The 19,867-nt window shown below is 51.6% G+C and overlaps 27 non-coding genes across 27 annotated transcripts; 5 read left to right on the top strand and 22 right to left on the bottom strand.

The window, feature by feature from the left end:
* Nucleotides 1-227: 227 nt before the first annotated feature.
* Trnam-cau (transfer RNA methionine (anticodon CAU)) lies at nt 228-300 on the bottom strand. Its single transcript has one exon. It is a non-coding gene; the product is annotated as a tRNA-Met (tRNA).
* A 292-nt stretch (nt 301-592) lies between these two features.
* Trnag-gcc (transfer RNA glycine (anticodon GCC)) lies at nt 593-663 on the bottom strand. Its single transcript has one exon. It is a non-coding gene; the product is annotated as a tRNA-Gly (tRNA).
* Nucleotides 664-994: 331 nt separating this feature from the next.
* On the top strand, nt 995-1,066 carry Trnag-ucc (transfer RNA glycine (anticodon UCC)). Its single transcript has one exon. It is a non-coding gene; the product is annotated as a tRNA-Gly (tRNA).
* Nucleotides 1,067-1,799: 733 nt separating this feature from the next.
* Nucleotides 1,800-1,873, bottom strand: Trnai-aau (transfer RNA isoleucine (anticodon AAU)). Its single transcript has one exon. It is a non-coding gene; the product is annotated as a tRNA-Ile (tRNA).
* Nucleotides 1,874-2,131: 258 nt separating this feature from the next.
* On the bottom strand, nt 2,132-2,203 carry Trnae-uuc (transfer RNA glutamic acid (anticodon UUC)). The gene has a single exon. It is a non-coding gene; the product is annotated as a tRNA-Glu (tRNA).
* Nucleotides 2,204-2,664: 461 nt separating this feature from the next.
* Trnam-cau (transfer RNA methionine (anticodon CAU)) lies at nt 2,665-2,737 on the bottom strand. The gene has a single exon. It is a non-coding gene; the product is annotated as a tRNA-Met (tRNA).
* Nucleotides 2,738-3,029: 292 nt separating this feature from the next.
* Nucleotides 3,030-3,100, bottom strand: Trnag-gcc (transfer RNA glycine (anticodon GCC)). Its single transcript has one exon. It is a non-coding gene; the product is annotated as a tRNA-Gly (tRNA).
* Nucleotides 3,101-3,431: 331 nt separating this feature from the next.
* Nucleotides 3,432-3,503, top strand: Trnag-ucc (transfer RNA glycine (anticodon UCC)). The gene has a single exon. It is a non-coding gene; the product is annotated as a tRNA-Gly (tRNA).
* Nucleotides 3,504-4,236: 733 nt separating this feature from the next.
* On the bottom strand, nt 4,237-4,310 carry Trnai-aau (transfer RNA isoleucine (anticodon AAU)). Its single transcript has one exon. It is a non-coding gene; the product is annotated as a tRNA-Ile (tRNA).
* A 258-nt stretch (nt 4,311-4,568) lies between these two features.
* Trnae-uuc (transfer RNA glutamic acid (anticodon UUC)) lies at nt 4,569-4,640 on the bottom strand. The gene has a single exon. It is a non-coding gene; the product is annotated as a tRNA-Glu (tRNA).
* Nucleotides 4,641-5,101: 461 nt separating this feature from the next.
* Trnam-cau (transfer RNA methionine (anticodon CAU)) lies at nt 5,102-5,174 on the bottom strand. The gene has a single exon. It is a non-coding gene; the product is annotated as a tRNA-Met (tRNA).
* Nucleotides 5,175-5,466: 292 nt separating this feature from the next.
* Nucleotides 5,467-5,537, bottom strand: Trnag-gcc (transfer RNA glycine (anticodon GCC)). The gene has a single exon. It is a non-coding gene; the product is annotated as a tRNA-Gly (tRNA).
* A 331-nt stretch (nt 5,538-5,868) lies between these two features.
* On the top strand, nt 5,869-5,940 carry Trnag-ucc (transfer RNA glycine (anticodon UCC)). Its single transcript has one exon. It is a non-coding gene; the product is annotated as a tRNA-Gly (tRNA).
* Nucleotides 5,941-6,673: 733 nt separating this feature from the next.
* Trnai-aau (transfer RNA isoleucine (anticodon AAU)) lies at nt 6,674-6,747 on the bottom strand. Its single transcript has one exon. It is a non-coding gene; the product is annotated as a tRNA-Ile (tRNA).
* Nucleotides 6,748-7,005: 258 nt separating this feature from the next.
* Nucleotides 7,006-7,077, bottom strand: Trnae-uuc (transfer RNA glutamic acid (anticodon UUC)). Its single transcript has one exon. It is a non-coding gene; the product is annotated as a tRNA-Glu (tRNA).
* A 461-nt stretch (nt 7,078-7,538) lies between these two features.
* Nucleotides 7,539-7,611, bottom strand: Trnam-cau (transfer RNA methionine (anticodon CAU)). The gene has a single exon. It is a non-coding gene; the product is annotated as a tRNA-Met (tRNA).
* Nucleotides 7,612-7,903: 292 nt separating this feature from the next.
* Trnag-gcc (transfer RNA glycine (anticodon GCC)) lies at nt 7,904-7,974 on the bottom strand. Its single transcript has one exon. It is a non-coding gene; the product is annotated as a tRNA-Gly (tRNA).
* A 331-nt stretch (nt 7,975-8,305) lies between these two features.
* Nucleotides 8,306-8,377, top strand: Trnag-ucc (transfer RNA glycine (anticodon UCC)). The gene has a single exon. It is a non-coding gene; the product is annotated as a tRNA-Gly (tRNA).
* A 723-nt stretch (nt 8,378-9,100) lies between these two features.
* Nucleotides 9,101-9,174, bottom strand: Trnai-aau (transfer RNA isoleucine (anticodon AAU)). Its single transcript has one exon. It is a non-coding gene; the product is annotated as a tRNA-Ile (tRNA).
* A 258-nt stretch (nt 9,175-9,432) lies between these two features.
* Trnae-uuc (transfer RNA glutamic acid (anticodon UUC)) lies at nt 9,433-9,504 on the bottom strand. Its single transcript has one exon. It is a non-coding gene; the product is annotated as a tRNA-Glu (tRNA).
* Nucleotides 9,505-9,965: 461 nt separating this feature from the next.
* Trnam-cau (transfer RNA methionine (anticodon CAU)) lies at nt 9,966-10,038 on the bottom strand. Its single transcript has one exon. It is a non-coding gene; the product is annotated as a tRNA-Met (tRNA).
* Nucleotides 10,039-16,435: 6,397 nt separating this feature from the next.
* Trnag-ucc (transfer RNA glycine (anticodon UCC)) lies at nt 16,436-16,507 on the top strand. The gene has a single exon. It is a non-coding gene; the product is annotated as a tRNA-Gly (tRNA).
* Nucleotides 16,508-17,240: 733 nt separating this feature from the next.
* Nucleotides 17,241-17,314, bottom strand: Trnai-aau (transfer RNA isoleucine (anticodon AAU)). Its single transcript has one exon. It is a non-coding gene; the product is annotated as a tRNA-Ile (tRNA).
* A 258-nt stretch (nt 17,315-17,572) lies between these two features.
* Nucleotides 17,573-17,644, bottom strand: Trnae-uuc (transfer RNA glutamic acid (anticodon UUC)). Its single transcript has one exon. It is a non-coding gene; the product is annotated as a tRNA-Glu (tRNA).
* A 461-nt stretch (nt 17,645-18,105) lies between these two features.
* On the bottom strand, nt 18,106-18,178 carry Trnam-cau (transfer RNA methionine (anticodon CAU)). The gene has a single exon. It is a non-coding gene; the product is annotated as a tRNA-Met (tRNA).
* A 292-nt stretch (nt 18,179-18,470) lies between these two features.
* Nucleotides 18,471-18,541, bottom strand: Trnag-gcc (transfer RNA glycine (anticodon GCC)). The gene has a single exon. It is a non-coding gene; the product is annotated as a tRNA-Gly (tRNA).
* Nucleotides 18,542-19,667: 1,126 nt separating this feature from the next.
* On the bottom strand, nt 19,668-19,741 carry Trnai-aau (transfer RNA isoleucine (anticodon AAU)). The gene has a single exon. It is a non-coding gene; the product is annotated as a tRNA-Ile (tRNA).
* Between the last annotated feature and the right edge of the window lie 126 nt (nt 19,742-19,867).

The raw sequence follows: 19,867 nt of genomic DNA, 5'->3' as shown, positions 1-19,867 counted from the left end.
GCAGGCCATACACTGTGTGACTTTACATGTTATATCATACGAAATTCAGTTTTAGTACTAGTACATTTTTTCTTGAAAATTTCACAAAAGAACTGCAAGTAGTAATAACGGGAAGTAAGCATTTTCACGCTGAGTTGTTGAAACCTTGTGGATAACAAACTACAAGCTGTTTTGCTCCTTCTCAACCCCAGAGCCGTCAATTCAGCTGTGAACGAAAGTAAATTAAATGCCCCGGGTGAGGATCGAACTCACGACCTTAAGATTATGAGACTTACGCGCTGCCTACTGCGCTACCGAGGCACGTGATTGCCAAACCTTCTGGAATCTCGGCAAGTAGCAAATACTAGTGGTAGAGAGTCTGCACTTGCTGGCTCATTTTTTCTGTTACTACACGTGCATTCCCAGCGCTGCAGGCAACTTGCGATGCTAGGCCGACGCCAGTATGTACAATAGCACGCAGGAGTCCAAACGAGAAGACGTGCGCGCTGCGTGTTTGGCTGTTTCCACACGGAATCCCGCGGTCCATTCTCGTGGCCCACGCACTTCGAGTGCGAAAGACTCGCAGCTCCACTATCGGGGAAAAACAAAATGATGCATCGGCCGGGAATCGAACCCGGGCCGCCCGCGTGGCAGGCGAGCATTCTACCACTGAACCACCGATGCCCAGCTAGTTCGCAGCTTCCTTGTGCTTTCCGCGGCAGACGTCTGAAGGGAAAGTGGGACTGCCGTCCAGCGCCGTGGCATCCTCTCGAGAGAATGCTACAAACGCTGAATCCTGCGCTGCACTGCTTAAAAATGACGCCCGAACGCGATCGTCTTAGTAGTGTTGCGGCGCACGCACGCGACGACTCTTGCCAAAGGACGCGAAATGTGCGTAGAGACGCTGTCTGGATGCGCTCGCCTACCCCGTAATGCGCCTACTGCTGCGACCACCTTCGGCCGCCGCCGACAGGCGGGAAGCAGACACAGCGGGGCGTGCGCAGAAGAAAACCGTGCGGTGGTGGTGTAATGGTCAGCATAGTTGCCTTCCAAGCAGTTGATCCGGGTTCGATTCCCGGCCACCGCAGCCTCCGTTTTACTTCTGCGTATGAGTACTTTTGCCACGCGTCCTTAAATTAATGTTTCTTTCCCCCTCTTACTCGCTGCAGGCCACCCTATATTGTGTGCGTCGATTCCGCTTGAGTCTCGACTTGTCTCGACTTTGCTCGGCTGACGCGAGAGCTGACGCTCTCCAATCGGCCTATATCAGAAGGACAAGCACGCGAAACGACTGAGAGAGGTATGGCGAGGCGGGCACAACATTACTTATGCCTCAAGTAAAGACCTGCTGCCTGTTATCGTGCATTGTGTGATTTTACATGTTCTGTCAGACAAATTCAGTTTTATTACTAGTACATTTCTTTTTTTCTTTGTTGAAAATTTTACAACACGCTCCTTCTTTTCACTGTGGCCGCACGGCGCGACTTGGCATACCGAGAGGCAAAACGTGGCGCCAGTGCCCTTGACCGAATAGCGCTGCAGCTCCGAAACCGACGAGAAAAGAGAAATACGAATTGAAACTGTCGGCAGCGCCCTGTGTTCGCAGGCGGTCACCCGCCCAAGCACTGACAACGCCCAGCGTCGCGCAGTAGCGGTGATCGGACGAGAAACAGTGTGTTCAGCGTGCTGTGACCTGTGAAGTGTTTTAGCGCGTCCCGACAAGTCGCTTTCGGGTCCCCTATCTGCTCCCACACGATTTCTTAGTCACCACACTTCCCCGCCGAAATAGGCGTTGCCTTTTTGAAATAGAAAAATCGTATTGGCCCGTGGGGGGATCGAACCCACGACCTTCGCGTTATTAGCACGACGCTCTAACCAACTGAGCTAACGGGCCTCGGTGCACACTGTCTTCCAGCACTTAGAGGGAGTAGCTCTGCGTATTTACAGGTAACATTTCTATGGTAGCAGTCCAACAGTGGACCAGCGTCTCTCCTCCCTTTATTCCGCTGCTCGTAGTAATTTCATTGCGTGCCCGTTTCTCTCGACTGTTTTCAGCTCACGTTTATGAACCAGTAGCTATAACGCGAGGAGGACGTGAAAACAGCATTTCGCTCTGTCCAAACTTGTCATGATTTGTTCCGAAAAAATTACATTCCGGTACCGGGAATCGAACCCGGGCCTCCTGGGTGAAAGCCAGGTATCCTAGCCACTAGACCACACCGGACGCGCACACTTTTTTCGGGGTTTACACCCCCTCCACTGGCTTTCCGTGTCGCACTTTCCCTGTTTGCGACCATCTTTTCGCGCTCCCATGCCGAGGCGCGCATGGCAAAAGTCACAGTCCGTTGCTTTTGGCCTCGTTGTTACAGGGGTAGGAGGAAAAGCAAACCTGTGAGTAGTAATATTTATTTACTTATTTCGCAAGTAAAGACCTGCAGCCTGTCGTTATACAGGTATAGCAGGCCATACACTGTGTGACTTTACATGTTATATCATACGAAATTCAGTTTTAGTACTAGTACATTTTTTCTTGAAAATTTCACAAAAGAACTGCAAGTAGTAATAACGGGAAGTAAGCATTTTCACGCTGAGTTGTTGAAACCTTGTGGATAACAAACTACAAGCTGTTTTGCTCCTTCTCAACCCCAGAGCCGTCAATTCAGCTGTGAACGAAAGTAAATTAAATGCCCCGGGTGAGGATCGAACTCACGACCTTAAGATTATGAGACTTACGCGCTGCCTACTGCGCTACCGAGGCACGTGATTGCCAAACCTTCTGGAATCTCGGCAAGTAGCAAATACTAGTGGTAGAGAGTCTGCACTTGCTGGCTCATTTTTTCTGTTACTACACGTGCATTCCCAGCGCTGCAGGCAACTTGCGATGCTAGGCCGACGCCAGTATGTACAATAGCACGCAGGAGTCCAAACGAGAAGACGTGCGCGCTGCGTGTTTGGCTGTTTCCACACGGAATCCCGCGGTCCATTCTCGTGGCCCACGCACTTCGAGTGCGAAAGACTCGCAGCTCCACTATCGGGGAAAAACAAAATGATGCATCGGCCGGGAATCGAACCCGGGCCGCCCGCGTGGCAGGCGAGCATTCTACCACTGAACCACCGATGCCCAGCTAGTTCGCAGCTTCCTTGTGCTTTCCGCGGCAGACGTCTGAAGGGAAAGTGGGACTGCCGTCCAGCGCCGTGGCATCCTCTCGAGAGAATGCTACAAACGCTGAATCCTGCGCTGCACTGCTTAAAAATGACGCCCGAACGCGATCGTCTTAGTAGTGTTGCGGCGCACGCACGCGACGACTCTTGCCAAAGGACGCGAAATGTGCGTAGAGACGCTGTCTGGATGCGCTCGCCTACCCCGTAATGCGCCTACTGCTGCGACCACCTTCGGCCGCCGCCGACAGGCGGGAAGCAGACACAGCGGGGCGTGCGCAGAAGAAAACCGTGCGGTGGTGGTGTAATGGTCAGCATAGTTGCCTTCCAAGCAGTTGATCCGGGTTCGATTCCCGGCCACCGCAGCCTCCGTTTTACTTCTGCGTATGAGTACTTTTGCCACGCGTCCTTAAATTAATGTTTCTTTCCCCCTCTTACTCGCTGCAGGCCACCCTATATTGTGTGCGTCGATTCCGCTTGAGTCTCGACTTGTCTCGACTTTGCTCGGCTGACGCGAGAGCTGACGCTCTCCAATCGGCCTATATCAGAAGGACAAGCACGCGAAACGACTGAGAGAGGTATGGCGAGGCGGGCACAACATTACTTATGCCTCAAGTAAAGACCTGCTGCCTGTTATCGTGCATTGTGTGATTTTACATGTTCTGTCAGACAAATTCAGTTTTATTACTAGTACATTTCTTTTTTTCTTTGTTGAAAATTTTACAACACGCTCCTTCTTTTCACTGTGGCCGCACGGCGCGACTTGGCATACCGAGAGGCAAAACGTGGCGCCAGTGCCCTTGACCGAATAGCGCTGCAGCTCCGAAACCGACGAGAAAAGAGAAATACGAATTGAAACTGTCGGCAGCGCCCTGTGTTCGCAGGCGGTCACCCGCCCAAGCACTGACAACGCCCAGCGTCGCGCAGTAGCGGTGATCGGACGAGAAACAGTGTGTTCAGCGTGCTGTGACCTGTGAAGTGTTTTAGCGCGTCCCGACAAGTCGCTTTCGGGTCCCCTATCTGCTCCCACACGATTTCTTAGTCACCACACTTCCCCGCCGAAATAGGCGTTGCCTTTTTGAAATAGAAAAATCGTATTGGCCCGTGGGGGGATCGAACCCACGACCTTCGCGTTATTAGCACGACGCTCTAACCAACTGAGCTAACGGGCCTCGGTGCACACTGTCTTCCAGCACTTAGAGGGAGTAGCTCTGCGTATTTACAGGTAACATTTCTATGGTAGCAGTCCAACAGTGGACCAGCGTCTCTCCTCCCTTTATTCCGCTGCTCGTAGTAATTTCATTGCGTGCCCGTTTCTCTCGACTGTTTTCAGCTCACGTTTATGAACCAGTAGCTATAACGCGAGGAGGACGTGAAAACAGCATTTCGCTCTGTCCAAACTTGTCATGATTTGTTCCGAAAAAATTACATTCCGGTACCGGGAATCGAACCCGGGCCTCCTGGGTGAAAGCCAGGTATCCTAGCCACTAGACCACACCGGACGCGCACACTTTTTTCGGGGTTTACACCCCCTCCACTGGCTTTCCGTGTCGCACTTTCCCTGTTTGCGACCATCTTTTCGCGCTCCCATGCCGAGGCGCGCATGGCAAAAGTCACAGTCCGTTGCTTTTGGCCTCGTTGTTACAGGGGTAGGAGGAAAAGCAAACCTGTGAGTAGTAATATTTATTTACTTATTTCGCAAGTAAAGACCTGCAGCCTGTCGTTATACAGGTATAGCAGGCCATACACTGTGTGACTTTACATGTTATATCATACGAAATTCAGTTTTAGTACTAGTACATTTTTTCTTGAAAATTTCACAAAAGAACTGCAAGTAGTAATAACGGGAAGTAAGCATTTTCACGCTGAGTTGTTGAAACCTTGTGGATAACAAACTACAAGCTGTTTTGCTCCTTCTCAACCCCAGAGCCGTCAATTCAGCTGTGAACGAAAGTAAATTAAATGCCCCGGGTGAGGATCGAACTCACGACCTTAAGATTATGAGACTTACGCGCTGCCTACTGCGCTACCGAGGCACGTGATTGCCAAACCTTCTGGAATCTCGGCAAGTAGCAAATACTAGTGGTAGAGAGTCTGCACTTGCTGGCTCATTTTTTCTGTTACTACACGTGCATTCCCAGCGCTGCAGGCAACTTGCGATGCTAGGCCGACGCCAGTATGTACAATAGCACGCAGGAGTCCAAACGAGAAGACGTGCGCGCTGCGTGTTTGGCTGTTTCCACACGGAATCCCGCGGTCCATTCTCGTGGCCCACGCACTTCGAGTGCGAAAGACTCGCAGCTCCACTATCGGGGAAAAACAAAATGATGCATCGGCCGGGAATCGAACCCGGGCCGCCCGCGTGGCAGGCGAGCATTCTACCACTGAACCACCGATGCCCAGCTAGTTCGCAGCTTCCTTGTGCTTTCCGCGGCAGACGTCTGAAGGGAAAGTGGGACTGCCGTCCAGCGCCGTGGCATCCTCTCGAGAGAATGCTACAAACGCTGAATCCTGCGCTGCACTGCTTAAAAATGACGCCCGAACGCGATCGTCTTAGTAGTGTTGCGGCGCACGCACGCGACGACTCTTGCCAAAGGACGCGAAATGTGCGTAGAGACGCTGTCTGGATGCGCTCGCCTACCCCGTAATGCGCCTACTGCTGCGACCACCTTCGGCCGCCGCCGACAGGCGGGAAGCAGACACAGCGGGGCGTGCGCAGAAGAAAACCGTGCGGTGGTGGTGTAATGGTCAGCATAGTTGCCTTCCAAGCAGTTGATCCGGGTTCGATTCCCGGCCACCGCAGCCTCCGTTTTACTTCTGCGTATGAGTACTTTTGCCACGCGTCCTTAAATTAATGTTTCTTTCCCCCTCTTACTCGCTGCAGGCCACCCTATATTGTGTGCGTCGATTCCGCTTGAGTCTCGACTTGTCTCGACTTTGCTCGGCTGACGCGAGAGCTGACGCTCTCCAATCGGCCTATATCAGAAGGACAAGCACGCGAAACGACTGAGAGAGGTATGGCGAGGCGGGCACAACATTACTTATGCCTCAAGTAAAGACCTGCTGCCTGTTATCGTGCATTGTGTGATTTTACATGTTCTGTCAGACAAATTCAGTTTTATTACTAGTACATTTCTTTTTTTCTTTGTTGAAAATTTTACAACACGCTCCTTCTTTTCACTGTGGCCGCACGGCGCGACTTGGCATACCGAGAGGCAAAACGTGGCGCCAGTGCCCTTGACCGAATAGCGCTGCAGCTCCGAAACCGACGAGAAAAGAGAAATACGAATTGAAACTGTCGGCAGCGCCCTGTGTTCGCAGGCGGTCACCCGCCCAAGCACTGACAACGCCCAGCGTCGCGCAGTAGCGGTGATCGGACGAGAAACAGTGTGTTCAGCGTGCTGTGACCTGTGAAGTGTTTTAGCGCGTCCCGACAAGTCGCTTTCGGGTCCCCTATCTGCTCCCACACGATTTCTTAGTCACCACACTTCCCCGCCGAAATAGGCGTTGCCTTTTTGAAATAGAAAAATCGTATTGGCCCGTGGGGGGATCGAACCCACGACCTTCGCGTTATTAGCACGACGCTCTAACCAACTGAGCTAACGGGCCTCGGTGCACACTGTCTTCCAGCACTTAGAGGGAGTAGCTCTGCGTATTTACAGGTAACATTTCTATGGTAGCAGTCCAACAGTGGACCAGCGTCTCTCCTCCCTTTATTCCGCTGCTCGTAGTAATTTCATTGCGTGCCCGTTTCTCTCGACTGTTTTCAGCTCACGTTTATGAACCAGTAGCTATAACGCGAGGAGGACGTGAAAACAGCATTTCGCTCTGTCCAAACTTGTCATGATTTGTTCCGAAAAAATTACATTCCGGTACCGGGAATCGAACCCGGGCCTCCTGGGTGAAAGCCAGGTATCCTAGCCACTAGACCACACCGGACGCGCACACTTTTTTCGGGGTTTACACCCCCTCCACTGGCTTTCCGTGTCGCACTTTCCCTGTTTGCGACCATCTTTTCGCGCTCCCATGCCGAGGCGCGCATGGCAAAAGTCACAGTCCGTTGCTTTTGGCCTCGTTGTTACAGGGGTAGGAGGAAAAGCAAACCTGTGAGTAGTAATATTTATTTACTTATTTCGCAAGTAAAGACCTGCAGCCTGTCGTTATACAGGTATAGCAGGCCATACACTGTGTGACTTTACATGTTATATCATACGAAATTCAGTTTTAGTACTAGTACATTTTTTCTTGAAAATTTCACAAAAGAACTGCAAGTAGTAATAACGGGAAGTAAGCATTTTCACGCTGAGTTGTTGAAACCTTGTGGATAACAAACTACAAGCTGTTTTGCTCCTTCTCAACCCCAGAGCCGTCAATTCAGCTGTGAACGAAAGTAAATTAAATGCCCCGGGTGAGGATCGAACTCACGACCTTAAGATTATGAGACTTACGCGCTGCCTACTGCGCTACCGAGGCACGTGATTGCCAAACCTTCTGGAATCTCGGCAAGTAGCAAATACTAGTGGTAGAGAGTCTGCACTTGCTGGCTCATTTTTTCTGTTACTACACGTGCATTCCCAGCGCTGCAGGCAACTTGCGATGCTAGGCCGACGCCAGTATGTACAATAGCACGCAGGAGTCCAAACGAGAAGACGTGCGCGCTGCGTGTTTGGCTGTTTCCACACGGAATCCCGCGGTCCATTCTCGTGGCCCACGCACTTCGAGTGCGAAAGACTCGCAGCTCCACTATCGGGGAAAAACAAAATGATGCATCGGCCGGGAATCGAACCCGGGCCGCCCGCGTGGCAGGCGAGCATTCTACCACTGAACCACCGATGCCCAGCTAGTTCGCAGCTTCCTTGTGCTTTCCGCGGCAGACGTCTGAAGGGAAAGTGGGACTGCCGTCCAGCGCCGTGGCATCCTCTCGAGAGAATGCTACAAACGCTGAATCCTGCGCTGCACTGCTTAAAAATGACGCCCGAACGCGATCGTCTTAGTAGTGTTGCGGCGCACGCACGCGACGACTCTTGCCAAAGGACGCGAAATGTGCGTAGAGACGCTGTCTGGATGCGCTCGCCTACCCCGTAATGCGCCTACTGCTGCGACCACCTTCGGCCGCCGCCGACAGGCGGGAAGCAGACACAGCGGGGCGTGCGCAGAAGAAAACCGTGCGGTGGTGGTGTAATGGTCAGCATAGTTGCCTTCCAAGCAGTTGATCCGGGTTCGATTCCCGGCCACCGCAGCCTCCGTTTTACTTCTGCGTATGAGTACTTTTGCCACGCGTCCTTAAATTAATGTTTCTTTCCCCCTCTTACTCGCTGCAGGCCACCCTATATTGTGTGCGTCGATTCCGCTTGAGTCTCGACTTGTCTCGGCTGACGCGAGAGCTGACGCTCTCCAATCGGCCTATATCAGAAGGACAAGCACGCGAAACGACTGAGAGAGGTATGGCGAGGCGGGCACAACATTACTTATGCCTCAAGTAAAGACCTGCTGCCTGTTATCGTGCATTGTGTGATTTTACATGTTCTGTCAGACAAATTCAGTTTTATTACTAGTACATTTCTTTTTTTCTTTGTTGAAAATTTTACAACACGCTCCTTCTTTTCACTGTGGCCGCACGGCGCGACTTGGCATACCGAGAGGCAAAACGTGGCGCCAGTGCCCTTGACCGAATAGCGCTGCAGCTCCGAAACCGACGAGAAAAGAGAAATACGAATTGAAACTGTCGGCAGCGCCCTGTGTTCGCAGGCGGTCACCCGCCCAAGCACTGACAACGCCCAGCGTCGCGCAGTAGCGGTGATCGGACGAGAAACAGTGTGTTCAGCGTGCTGTGACCTGTGAAGTGTTTTAGCGCGTCCCGACAAGTCGCTTTCGGGTCCCCTATCTGCTCCCACACGATTTCTTAGTCACCACACTTCCCCGCCGAAATAGGCGTTGCCTTTTTGAAATAGAAAAATCGTATTGGCCCGTGGGGGGATCGAACCCACGACCTTCGCGTTATTAGCACGACGCTCTAACCAACTGAGCTAACGGGCCTCGGTGCACACTGTCTTCCAGCACTTAGAGGGAGTAGCTCTGCGTATTTACAGGTAACATTTCTATGGTAGCAGTCCAACAGTGGACCAGCGTCTCTCCTCCCTTTATTCCGCTGCTCGTAGTAATTTCATTGCGTGCCCGTTTCTCTCGACTGTTTTCAGCTCACGTTTATGAACCAGTAGCTATAACGCGAGGAGGACGTGAAAACAGCATTTCGCTCTGTCCAAACTTGTCGTGATTTGTTCCGAAAAAATTACATTCCGGTACCGGGAATCGAACCCGGGCCTCCTGGGTGAAAGCCAGGTATCCTAGCCACTAGACCACACCGGACGCGCACACTTTTTTCGGGGTTTACACTCCCTCCACTGGCTTTCCGTGTCGCACTTTCCCTGTTTGCGACCATCTTTTCGCGCTCCCATGCCGAGGCGCGCATGGCAAAAGTCACAGTCCGTTGCTTTTGGCCTCGTTGTTACAGGGGTAGGAGGAAAAGCAAACCTGTGAGTAGTAATATTTATTTACTTATTTCGCAAGTAAAGACCTGCAGCCTGTCGTTATACAGGTATAGCAGGCCATACACTGTGTGACTTTACATGTTATATCATACGAAATTCAGTTTTAGTACTAGTACATTTTTTCTTGAAAATTTCACAAAAGAACTGCAAGTAGTAATAACGGGAAGTAAGCATTTTCACGCTGAGTTGTTGAAACCTTGTGGATAACAAACTACAAGCTGTTTTGCTCCTTCTCAACCCCAGAGCCGTCAATTCAGCTGTGAACGAAAGTAAATTAAATGCCCCGGGTGAGGATCGAACTCACGACCTTAAGATTATGAGACTTACGCGCTGCCTACTGCGCTACCGAGGCACGTGATTGCCAAACCTTCTGGAATCTCGGCAAGTAGCAAATACTAGTGGTAGAGAGTCTGCACTTGCTGGCTCATTTTTTCTGTTACTACACGTGCATTCCCAGCGCTGCAGGCAACTTGCGATGCTAGGCCGACGCCAGTATGTACAATAGCACGCAGGAGTCCAAACGAGAAGACGTGCGCGCTGCGTGTTTGGCTGTTTCCACACGGAATCCCGCGGTCCATTCTCGTGGCCCACGCACTTCGAGTGCGAAAGACTCGCAGCTCCACTATCGGGGAAAAACAAAATGATGCATCGGCCGGGAATCGAACCCGGGCCGCCCGCGTGGCAGGCGAGCATTCTACCACTTTTTTTTTTTTTTTTTTTTTTTTTTTTTTTTTTAGGGCCTCCCAACTCCCCTTATAGCCCTCCTTGCTCTCACCAAAATATGCCTTCATCGGCGAGCTTCAACGCTATCATATCTGTCGTGGTGGTATACGCCCGTCGCGGACGGCTTCTCTCGTGGATCATGTCGTGAAAATCTAATAAGAAATGAAAAGTCTTCCACAAAATCAAATTTTCTGTTATCCTTGAAATGCACAATAAAAGACACTGCATCTCTGCAGACGATGAAAATGTCAAAATAAAATATCCATCCTAAAAGAAGCCACGGGCGACTACGAGCAAAATGTCTGAATAGAGTTCTTCGTTAAAAGAAACACAAGAAATTCAATGACCATTCTTGGTGAACAAGATGCGCGTGGAGAGGACAAACTAAAAACTCACTACGAAGTCCATAAGAAGTAAGTAATAAAATAAAAGTAAAATAATATTGTCACTTCCATATGAGAAACGAAACGCACCACTGCTGTGATCCAAATGAAAGTAGTATAAAAAGCATTTTTCTTCCGTAACGCATAATAGCCTCACACACGCATCAAAACCATCGGGTCAAAGGCAAACAAAAATGATTGAAAAATGAACAAGAATAGATAGCCTCTTCAGTCTTCAACACAGTTTTCCGTATATCAATGATTGAACGTTTTTGCGTAACCATGTTGTAACGCAGCACGCAGAAAATTAGCAAAGAGTTGGTTGTAATTCTTCAGCCGCTGTACATGAGAATGTGCATCCCACAAGTACGCTAAATACGTAGACGCATCCTGAACGTGGCACTCCAGAATTGCGTAGACCGTGTGGCCTAGGAGCCACACCGTTGCATTGTGCTTGGTGCGAGGGAAGGGTTGGAGCCCTGGCGCAAGAACATCACTGACAGTCACGTGTGAGGGTGTCGTCCGGTTGATCAGAGCCACCATGACCCTACACAGGGCCCAGACTGCTGCCACAAAACGACACTGAAAGCGATGCTCCCTTGTGTCCGGAACGCCACAAGCACCACAGTTGGCAGATGGCAGCAGACGGATGTCCGAAAGACGTTGGTTTGTGGCCACCGTATTGTTGACCAGTTTATACCACTGGGACCGAACGCCGGAGGGCAACACGGGATGATGAACATTAAGCCAGACCTGCCGCCAGTTGGTCGCGGGGAAGCGAAGAGCGAGCTTGTGAGGGGGTGGCCTCCCCACCATTGCCGCATACAGTCGGCGAACATTCCGGTTCCTGTCCAGCGCCGCTTCCAGGACATAGCTCCGCTGCAGGTAGTAAGCTCTGACGTAGCCGAGTTGATACGGGATGCCCACAACGGACACCGGTGCGCTCTCGGAGGGCGGTCGGTAGGCGACGAGCATGGCCGCCGCCGTTCCATCCGGGCTGTCGACCTGCAGGGCGGCCGTGCGGTGCACCAGCAGCGCCGAACACTTCCGGGAAAAATCTACGAGGCCGAGTCCCCCGAAGGTGGTGTCGAGGACACACGTTGCCGCCCGAACCTTGAAAATTTCGTGGCGCCACAGGAGCCAGTACGCGGCCTGCGAAAACGATCGGGCGAGGGGTCGCGGAACGTCCAGGAGCTGTGCCACGTACCAGGCCTTAGAATACACGGCGCTGTTAATGAGGTCGACTTTCTGGAGGAGTGTGAGACGTCGGCTGGCGTAAGTCTTACATAGGCCTTTGACATGATTCAGTAGCCGGCGCCAGGTGCGCGCCCGCATCTGCTGAGGATTAGCGGTTACATCAAGTCCCAAGATCGTATGAGTACGGACTACTCGAAACCATGTCTGATCGGGATCCACTTCGCAATTTCCTAAAGGAATCAGCACAGTCTTCCTTGGATTAATCAGGGCACCCGACGCACATTCATACCACCGCAGTAAGGGCCGTATTTGATGAAAATCATTGTCGTCGCCGATAAAAACACCTACGTCATCAGCATAAGCGAGACACGTCACTGAGGCACGATGAATATCCACGCCGCCTATCGTGCGGTCCAGCGCACGCAGCAGTGGGTCCAAAGCAATTACAAAAAGGTACATAGATAAGGGACAGCCCTGTCGCACCGATCTACTAAGAACTATAGGTGGCGTTCGCCATCCATTAATTGTCACTACCGAACTGGCCCCTGTCAGGAAATGACGTATCACGCGAATGAAGCGGAAGCCAAAGCCCATCCTTTCCATAACGTGCATCAAATAATCGTGGCTCATCCTGTCAAACGCATTGGCAAAGTCCACAGAAAGGACAGCTGCTGAAAGTCGGTGGACGGCGGAGTATGCGATGACGTCACGATAGGTAGATGCCGCATTGAAAATGGTACGCCTCTTAACGCCGCATGATTGAAAGGGACAGATGACTTTGTCCATTACTGCCTGTAACTTCGCTGCAACACATCTGGCGGCCAACTTGTAATCAGCATTCAACAGCGTAATCGGCCGCAGATCGGTGACCCGGCACGTACCCCGTTGTTTGGGGATCAGAACAATGTGCCCTTCGAGAAACTGACTCGGGATGACAACGCCGCGAAGCACTTCGTTCACCACTACCGTAAACTTGTCCCCTACAATGTCCCAGAAAGTAACATAAAACTCTGTAGGAAGACCGTCGGGGCCAGGCGACTTGCCCGTTGTACTAGCTTTCAAGATCTGGAAGACTTCCTGGTTCGACATCTCTGCAACCAGCTCTTCACGGTCAGGGTCGGATATGCAGTCGGCTAAGTCTTCTAATAAAATTCGCATGGCTTCGCCGTCCGCGGCAGTATCGTGAAAAAGCGAAGTATAATAGTCGGCGATATGGCGGACAACTTCGTGCCGCTGCGATAAGACAATCCCCGCATCAGTTTCCAACGCATCAATATACTTTTTGCGAGCCTGTTTCTTCTCCCGGGCAAGATGATAGAGGGACGGCTCCTCGTCATCAACGTGGCACAAGGGACGGCTCCGAATCATTAAACCCTTCGACCTTTCCCGGTGCAGCCGCAGAATCCTAGCTTTAATTTTGCCCAGACGGAGTCTAAAGTTCGCGTCGGGGGCAACAGGTGAATTAATAGCATCCTGGAGGCACTGCTGATAGAATGCCAACGTACGCCTGTGCCAGTAACTTGCTTCTCTACTATATAATTGCGCCGCCTTCCGCAGAAGCGGTTTGGCATGCGCCACCCACCACTCGATGCAGGACCCGTAATGATGGACCTTTGCTAAACACTGCTGCCATGCGACACGCAGCTCTGCACGGAGCCCTTCGGCACCCAGATACCCGGTATTTAATTTCCAGTATGCTGCGAGTGATTTCGCGCGACAGCACTGCAACCGCAAAGCACACACGTAGCCACAATGATCACTCATGGCGACAGGCAGAACTTCGACGGCGCATAAAGCATCTGTTAGCTCCCGTGAAACATAGATCCTATCTATTCTACTGGCCCCGCCAGTAGAAAAGTGCGTATACTGCGTCAGGGTTGGGTGGTAGTGACGCCACGTATCACGCAAGTCGACTGCAGTTAAAAGGGTGTTCAGTTCTGCACATTTAGTGGGGGTGGGATACTGGTCCGCATTAGCAACAACACAATTAAAATCACCGCCGAATATAAGAGGACGAGCCGTAGCTAAAAAGGGACAGACGTCCGTGGTAAAGAAACGAGCTCTTGTGCGTTTTTGATCAGTCCCCGAGGGCACATAGACGTTGACAAATTGGACACCCTCAATAACACACGCCAGTACACGACCATCTGGGAGAAGTCTGATGTCCGTAGGTTCGAAAAACGACTTATATAAAATTGCTGTGCCACAGTTATTGTCACTATTAAGGTTGTAAATAACATCGTAACCTGGAATATTGCTAAAAACATCACTAGACACTTCTTGAAGAAGAGCAATACTAAAGTTTCCATGATATAAAACATCTTTAAAGGCAGCTACCTTGTGCACCGCTGAGATTCCGGCAACGTTTAAAGTCAAAACGGAAAACACACTCGGTGGGAGTGAATGCGTTGACATTTTAAACAGATGGACAAGACAAAACAATATAAAAAGCACCAACGAAGTGATAAAACGCCGGACTTATACTTAAATGAATGGCAGTTGGCATAAAATGGAAATCGCAATATTCTTAAAAGACTGTAGTGGTTGGTAGCAAATCTACAAAGATATGGCACAACAATACACTGGACACAGTTCAAGACACATCCGTTCCTAGGTCAATTGCATGTAGGTGATCTCATGACAACGGTGTGGGTCTGCGGCCATTCCTACTGTCCCCCCTCGTCCTCCTGCTGCTGCCACCACGGGCTGTGACTGTCAGGTGGCGGGGGTGGTCGTGCGTCGCCCGGCGTCTGGGTGGCCTCCTCCTTGCCGCCGCGCGATGCCACGGCCGGCTGTGACGGTACAGAATGTTTGCGCGGGCGCTGTGGTAATTGCTCGCTGCCCTGTTCTAATTTACGTTTCGCAGCGGCAAAGTCCTGTTCCTTTCCGGCACTGAGAAACTGTTTCAATCGTTCAGTGTGTGCGCGAATTTTCTCTGTCCTCGCGGGGCTGCTACTACGCGAGGAACCCTGTGACATTGCCTCACTTTCACTGCCACTCTCCGTGGCTGGCGGATGCGCGAGGGTGACCGGGTTCGGATCCTTAACCTGTTTACCTTTGCCCCGCGGGCGACGCGGCTTTTTAGTTTCCGCTGAAGGCGTGACACTATCGGCAGAAGTAGGCACCGGAAGGGGCGGCGGGGGTAAAGAAGCGTCTGTCACCTCCACCGATGCCGAGTCAACGGCATCAGCAGTAAAGGAGCGTCCCTCCCTTTCGGCATCATCACGGTCGGTCGAGGCAGGCGGGTCCTGGACAACCTCCATTTCCTCCTGCCCGACAGTCGTGTTACGATGTCCCGCGACAGACGTGTCTTCGACGGAAGCAACGGCCGTCGGTCGCTCGGCCGGTCGGTCGGTCGGACCGGGAAAGGGTCTTCCGGCTACAACCTCGCTCAGAAGGGGCACCAATGTTACGCCTCCACCCACAACATCTTCGCGTGGTAACTGAACAGGCCGCCGTCGAGGGCAGTCACCCCTCAAATGTTCCGTAGAATGACAGACGGCACATGTCGGCGGTTGCCCGATATATGAGACCTGTGCACGAACCCCACCGATTACAAAGTACGAAGGGATGTGTTGTTTCAGGTCCATCCGTACACTACGGACACCACTAGCAACTTTGTAACGATAGGCACTGGACCATTTCTCCATGGTAATGTTCAAAACGTCACCAAATCGCGACAAGGCACGAGACAAAATTTGATCAGGGCATTCCGGCGGTACATTAAAAACACGGACAGATCGAATTCCAAACCCTGACGCCACAATTTGCACATTACTAATACTGCCGTCGGAATGCTTAAAACGACGAGTGCCACCAAATTTAGCAACAAATTTTTCACACATGTCCCCAGAGGTAAATTTTAAGAACAAGCAATATTGTACAAAGTCCAATTGAAAGGTGTCTACAATTTCTTCCGGTATTTTTAAGTCTTCGAATAACCATTCGTGTATTTCAAACGCGGTAGGGCGGACAGCACTTCTATCAAATACACACTGAGCGGTGTTAGCTCTCGAAAATGTCGACATGATGTTACTTACAGACCGTGAAAGATGAAATCACGAAGAACGAAGCGCCTAAGTCCGGCGAAGTAAACAAACCGACGACGGCTGCGGAGCTCCGCGCGACGTGCTGCCTGGTGCTTTCCGCGCAGACGTCTGAAGGGAAAGTGGGACTGCCGTCCAGCGCCGTGGCATCCTCTCGAGAGAATGCTACAAACGCTGAATCCTGCGCTGCACTGCTTAAAAATGACGCCCGAACGCGATCGTCTTAGTAGTGTTGCGGCACACGCACGCGACGACTCTTGCCAAAGGACGCGAAATGTGCGTAGAGACGCTGTCTGGATGCGCTCGCCTACCCCGTAATGCGCCTACTGCTGCGACCACCTTCGGCCGCCGCCGACAGGCGGGAAGCAGACACAGCGGGGCGTGGGCAGAAGAAAACCGTGCGGTGGTGGTGTAATGGTCAGCATAGTTGCCTTCCAAGCAGTTGATCCGGGTTCGATTCCCGGCCACCGCAGCCTCCGTTTTACTTCTGCGTATGAGTACTTTTGCCACGCGTCCTTAAATTAATGTTTCTTTCCCCCTCTTACTCGCTGCAGGCCACCCTATATTGTGTGCGTCGATTCCGCTTGAGTCTCGACTTGTCTCGACTTTGCTCGGCTGACGCGAGAGCTGACGCTCTCCAATCGGCCTATATCAGAAGGACAAGCACGCGAAACGACTGAGAGAGGTATGGCGAGGCGGGCACAACATTACTTATGCCTCAAGTAAAGACCTGCTGCCTGTTATCGTGCATTGTGTGATTTTACATGTTCTGTCAGACAAATTCAGTTTTATTACTAGTACATTTCTTTTTTTCTTTGTTGAAAATTTTACAACACGCTCCTTCTTTTCACTGTGGCCGCACGGCGCGACTTGGCATACCGAGAGGCAAAACGTGGCGCCAGTGCCCTTGACCGAATAGCGCTGCAGCTCCGAAACCGACGAGAAAAGAGAAATACGAATTGAAACTGTCGGCAGCGCCCTGTGTTCGCAGGCGGTCACCCGCCCAAGCACTGACAACGCCCAGCGTCGCGCAGTAGCGGTGATCGGACGAGAAACAGTGTGTTCAGCGTGCTGTGACCTGTGAAGTGTTTTAGCGCGTCCCGACAAGTCGCTTTCGGGTCCCCTATCTGCTCCCACACGATTTCTTAGTCACCACACTTCCCCGCCGAAATAGGCGTTGCCTTTTTGAAATAGAAAAATCGTATTGGCCCGTGGGGGGATCGAACCCACGACCTTCGCGTTATTAGCACGACGCTCTAACCAACTGAGCTAACGGGCCTCGGTGCACACTGTCTTCCAGCACTTAGAGGGAGTAGCTCTGCGTATTTACAGGTAACATTTCTATGGTAGCAGTCCAACAGTGGACCAGCGTCTCTCCTCCCTTTATTCCGCTGCTCGTAGTAATTTCATTGCGTGCCCGTTTCTCTCGACTGTTTTCAGCTCACGTTTATGAACCAGTAGCTATAACGCGAGGAGGACGTGAAAACAGCATTTCGCTCTGTCCAAACTTGTCGTGATTTGTTCCGAAAAAATTACATTCCGGTACCGGGAATCGAACCCGGGCCTCCTGGGTGAAAGCCAGGTATCCGAGCCACTAGACCACACCGGACGCGCACACTTTTTTCGGGGTTTACACCCCCTCCACTGGCTTTCCGTGTCGCACTTTCCCTGTTTGCGACCATCTTTTCGCGCTCCCATGCCGAGGCGCGCATGGCAAAAGTCACAGTCCGTTGCTTTTGGCCTCGTTGTTACAGGGGTAGGAGGAAAAGCAAACCTGTGAGTAGTAATATTTATTTACTTATTTCGCAAGTAAAGACCTGCAGCCTGTCGTTATACAGGTATAGCAGGCCATACACTGTGTGACTTTACATGTTATATCATACGAAATTCAGTTTTAGTACTAGTACATTTTTTCTTGAAAATTTCACAAAAGAACTGCAAGTAGTAATAACGGGAAGTAAGCATTTTCACGCTGAGTTGTTGAAACCTTGTGGATAACAAACTACAAGCTGTTTTGCTCCTTCTCAACCCCAGAGCCGTCAATTCAGCTGTGAACGAAAGTAAATTAAATGCCCCGGGTGAGGATCGAACTCACGACCTTAAGATTATGAGACTTACGCGCTGCCTACTGCGCTACCGAGGCACGTGATTGCCAAACCTTCTGGAATCTCGGCAAGTAGCAAATACTAGTGGTAGAGAGTCTGCACTTGCTGGCTCATTTTTTCTGTTACTACACGTGCATTCCCAGCGCTGCAGGCAACTTGCGATGCTAGGCCGACGCCAGTATGTACAATAGCACGCAGGAGTCCAAACGAGAAGACGTGCGCGCTGCGTGTTTGGCTGTTTCCACACGGAATCCCGCGGTCCATTCTCGTGGCCCACGCACTTCGAGTGCGAAAGACTCGCAGCTCCACTATCGGGGAAAAACAAAATGATGCATCGGCCGGGAATCGAACCCGGGCCGCCCGCGTGGCAGGCGAGCATTCTACCACTGAACCACCGATGCCCAGCTAGTTCGCAGCTTCCTTGTGCTTTCCGCGGCAGACGTCTGAGGGGAAAGTGGGACTGCCGTCCAGCGCCGTGGCATCCTCTCGAGAGAATGCTACAAACGCTGAATCCTGCGCTGCACTGCTTAAAAATGACGCCCGAACGCGATCGTCTTAGTAGTGTTGCGGCACACGCACGCGACGACTCTTGCCAAAGGACGCGAAATGTGCGTAGAGACGCTGTCTGGATGCGCTCGCCTACCCCGTAATGCGCCTACTGCTGCGACCACCTTCGGCCGCCGCCGACAGGCGGGAAGCAGACACAGCGGGGCGTGCGCAGAAGAAAACCGTGCGGTGGTGTTGTAATGGTCAGCATAGTTGCCTTCCAAGCAGTTGATCCGCGTTCGATTCCCGGCCACCGCAGCCTCCGTTTTACTTCTGCGTATGAGTACTTTTGCCACGCGTCCTTAAATTAATGTTTCTTTCCCCCTCTTACTCGCTGCAGGCCACCCTATATTGTGTGCGTCGATTCCGCTTGAGTCTCGACTTTGCTCGGCTGACGCGAGAGCTGACGCTCTCCAATCGGCCTATATCAGAAGGACAAGCACGCGAAACGACTGAGAGAGGTATGGCGAGGCGGGCACAACATTACTTATGCCTCAAGTAAAGACCTGCTGCCTGTTATCGTGCATTGTGTGATTTTACATGTTCTGTCAGACAAATTCAGTTTTATTACTAGTACATTTCTTTTTTTCTTTGTTGAAAATTTTACAACACGCTCCTTCTTTTCACTGTGGCCGCACGGCGCGACTTGGCATACCGAGAGGCAAAACGTGGCGCCAGTGCCCTTGACCGAATAGCGCTGCAGCTCCGAAACCGACGAGAAAAGAGAAATACGAATTGAAACTGTCGGCAGCGCCCTGTGTTCGCAGGCGGTCACCCGCCCAAGCACTGACAACGCCCAGCGTCGCGCAGTAGCGGTGATCGGACGAGAAACAGTGTGTTCAGCGTGCTGTGACCTGTGAAGTGTTTTAGCGCGTCCCGACAAGTCGCTTTCGGGTCCCCTATCTGCTCCCACACGATTTCTTAGTCACCACACTTCCCCGCCGAAATAGGCGTTGCCTTTTTGAAATAGAAAAATCGTATTGGCCCGTGGGGGGATCGAACCCACGACCTTCGCGTTATTAGCACGACGCTCTAACCAACTGAGCTAACGGGCCTCGGTGCACACTGTCTTCCAGCACTTAGAGGGAGTAGCTCTGCGTATTTACAGGTAACATTTCTATGGTAGCAGTCCAACAGTGGACCAGCGTCTCTCCTCCCTTTATTCCGCTGCTCGTAGTAAT

This window comes from Schistocerca gregaria, chromosome 2, assembly GCF_023897955.1.
Source record: "Schistocerca gregaria isolate iqSchGreg1 chromosome 2, iqSchGreg1.2, whole genome shotgun sequence".
NCBI classification, from domain to species: domain Eukaryota; kingdom Metazoa; phylum Arthropoda; class Insecta; order Orthoptera; family Acrididae; genus Schistocerca; species Schistocerca gregaria.
Note: the sequence above shows the minus strand (reverse complement) of the source record. Positions and strands in the feature narration are given on the sequence as shown.